Source organism: Pipistrellus hanaki (genome assembly GCF_964339955.1).
Source record: "Pipistrellus hanaki genome assembly, chromosome: 10".
NCBI lineage: Eukaryota > Metazoa > Chordata > Mammalia > Chiroptera > Vespertilionidae > Pipistrellus > Pipistrellus hanaki.
This window is the reverse complement of record NC_140512.1, coordinates 67,900,880-67,904,029: the sequence shown is the minus strand read 5'-3', so window position 1 is coordinate 67,904,029 and position 3,150 is coordinate 67,900,880. Positions and strand designations below refer to the sequence as shown.

At 41.2% G+C, this 3,150-nt stretch overlaps 1 pseudogene across 1 annotated transcript; it reads left to right on the top strand.

Moving 5' to 3' along the window:
* Positions 1 to 787: 787 nt before the first annotated feature.
* On the top strand, positions 788 to 2,732 carry LOC311628749 (GTPase IMAP family member 7-like; annotated as a pseudogene). The gene has a single exon. The product of its transcript is annotated as a GTPase IMAP family member 7-like (transcript).
* Positions 2,733 to 3,150: the final 418 nt, after the last annotated feature.

Sequence of the window (3,150 nt, the reverse complement as noted above, 5' to 3'; positions counted from 1 at the left end):
AAATTGAGGGAAAACAGGCTGGCAGGGGAGCAGTTAGACATCAATCAGGCTGGCAGGGGATTGGTTAGGGGGTGATCAGGCTGGCAGGCAGGAGCAGTTTGGGGCAATCAGGAAGGCAGGCAGGCGAGCAGTTGGAATCCAGCAGTCCTAGATTGTGAGAGGGATGTCCGACTGCCCGTTTAGTCCCAAAATTCCTGGAGGTGTCCCAGTTTGGAGAGGGTGCAGGATGAACTGAGGGACACAAACCCCTGGGCATGAATTTATAATGTCCTATATAATGAAAGCCTAATATGTAAATCGACCAAACAGTGAAACTGTCAGTGGAATGACTGGTTGCTATGATGTGCATTGGTAGCCAGGAGGCAGATGCTCAATGCAGAAGCTGTCACTTGGTGGTGAGTATGCTCTCACAGGGGGAGCGCAGCTCAGCCAGAAGCTGGGCTCTTGGCTGGTGGGCTCAGTGATGATAGCAGGAGCCTCTCCTGGCTCCAGGGCAGTGCTAAGGAGCAGCAAATCAAGTTATAAGGAGCAGTGAGCAGGTGGGTGGACATAATCCAAGGGCCCCCAGACTGCAAGAGGGTGCAGGCTGGGCTGAGAGACACCTCGGTGCACAAATTTTATGCACAGGCCTCTACTATAAAATAATGTTAGAGAAATATTTACTTTTTCTTCCTTCTAAAACTTTATAACTCATTATTTTAACTTTATAGTCCACTCTCAAGTAGAGGTAAAAGTTATAATAAAAAATTTAAATTTATTGTTTTATAAGATCATGGTAGATAATTATCTATAATTTCAATCTATAAAAGGCTTTAAACATGGATTAGTTTTTAATTTGGTCAAATGTTTTGACTGCACTGGGTAATTTTCTAATTCATCTATTAATAAGCTGTGTTGTAACAACAAATTTTGATATGAATATTTCCAAATGAGACAGGTCTATAGCTTTATTTATTGGCCAAATCTCTGTTAGCCTTTAGAATCAACATCACACTTGATTCATAAAAGAATTGAAAGATTTCCCTTTTTTTATATGATCAAAAATATCTTACATAATATTGAGATGATCGGTGTTGTAGAGGTTTAAGTGAATTCCCCTGTGAAAGCACCTGGACATAGTACTCTTTTGTGGGAAAACTCTGCTTTATTATTTCCTCCAGATGAGTAAAAGTTGATTACTAATTTTCATGGGGGACAAGAACAAAGAAAATAGGTTTGAGAATGGTCCCTACTTACCTAAGTATCATTTTCCCTTTTCCTTCCCTTCCTTGAGGTCCTGTTGGTACCTGCACCCCAGAGTCTCTTGAAAGAAGATGGCTGCCTGTCAGGACAACACTCTGAGGATTGTTCTGGTGGGGAAAACCAGAAGTGGAAAAAGTGCAACAGGAAACAGCATCCTTGGCAGAAAAGCATTTGAATCTAAAATTGGTCTTTCCCCTACTACCAAGAAATGTCAAAGAGTAATCCAACACTGTAAGGGGAGGGAACTATTTGTCGTGGACTCCCCAGGGCTTTCTCATACCATGAAGACACTGAAGACTACCTGTGAGCATATAAGGGATTGGGCCCTCTACTCCTACCCTGGGCCCCACGCTATCATCCTGGTTCTACAAGTGGGCCGCTACATGGAAGAGGAGCAGAGCACAGTTGCATTGATCAAGAACCTCTTTGGCAACTCAGTCATGAAGCACATGATCGTCTTGTTCACTCGCAAAGATGAATTGGGTGATCTCACACTGCATGAGTTTATAGAAGAAACAGAGGTAAACCTGCAAAGCATCATCAAGGAGTGTGGGAACCACTGCTGTGCCTTCAATAACAAAAGCACAGATGAGGCTGAGAAGGAAGCTTAACTGCAGGAGCTGGTGAAGCTGATAGAGGAAGTGGTACAGGAGAATGGAGGGGCTCATTTTCTGATGCCACCTATATGGAAATAGGGGAAAAGCTGCAAAGTCAGGAAGAGGCCTTGAAGAAAATCTATGCTGATCAATTACAGAGGAAACTAAACTACTTAAAGAGCAATGTGCTGAGGGAAAAATATCAAAGAAAGCAATGAAGAAGAAAAAAATATTTTTATTGGAGAACTATAATGAATAAATTTAAAAATATTAGGGAAGAAGCTGAAAGAAATATACTTAAAGATGTTGTTAATTGGATTTGGAATACACTTTCAAAAATATGGAATATGTTTTGAAATAATGTAAATTTCATTTCTTAATTTAGTATGATTTGTTAATGTGATTAATTGTATTTTCCAAAGATGACTACAACCATGTGTTCTATCTCACCCTTTTTTTTTGTAATCTGAGTTTATTTTTCCACCTGTTTAATTATTGGGTTTATCCCTTAACTTGAAAATCAATGAACTTTGTGACTGCTTTGAGAACCAGTGTGTGGTTGTGACTTCAAAAGTGAGATAGGAAAAATGCCTCTTTGTTCTCTAGGGTTTGTGGGCTTGGCACTTGGCAACCATGTGGTGAGGAAGCCCCAGTTGCCCATTGAGAGGCCATGTGAAGGGGATTTGAAGTCACTGGCCCACTCCCCTGGCTGGTCTTTCATCTTCCAGCAGAACCAACTTGACAGCCAGGCAAGTGAGGCAACATGGAAGCAGATTATCCAGATGCCAACTGACCCACCTCTGATGAAGCTGCAAAGAGCAAATATAGGCCACCCCCACTTCATCCTGCCCAGATTGCAGATTTGTGAGAAAAATAGTTTGTTGATTTAAACTATTAGGCTTTGGGATGGTTTGTTATGCTGTGATAGTAACCACCAGCATCTTCCCTGCTCACTCACCACCAATACCCACAATGCTAACAAATGGAAGAAGTTTCAGAATTGGCATAATCAGGCAATAATATTTTATTAAGAGTTCACAGACTCAATTTAGGAAAATTCAAATCAGAAATCCTTCATGTTTCAAGTGTTAGCAGGCACATTTTTTCAGTTCATGTCTGTGTGCACCTTGTTAGTGAAGCAGTTGGTTTTCCCAGCAAGATGATTCTGTGGTACATGTGAGGCAGGAGAGTAAGAAGCTAGGAAAATTCCTGGATGAATGGAATAAGAAAACTGAGATGAGAAGATTGGCAGCTTATAGCCAGTTTGTTAATCACAAAACCTTATCTTCCCCAACCAGGGGCACTTGGAAGC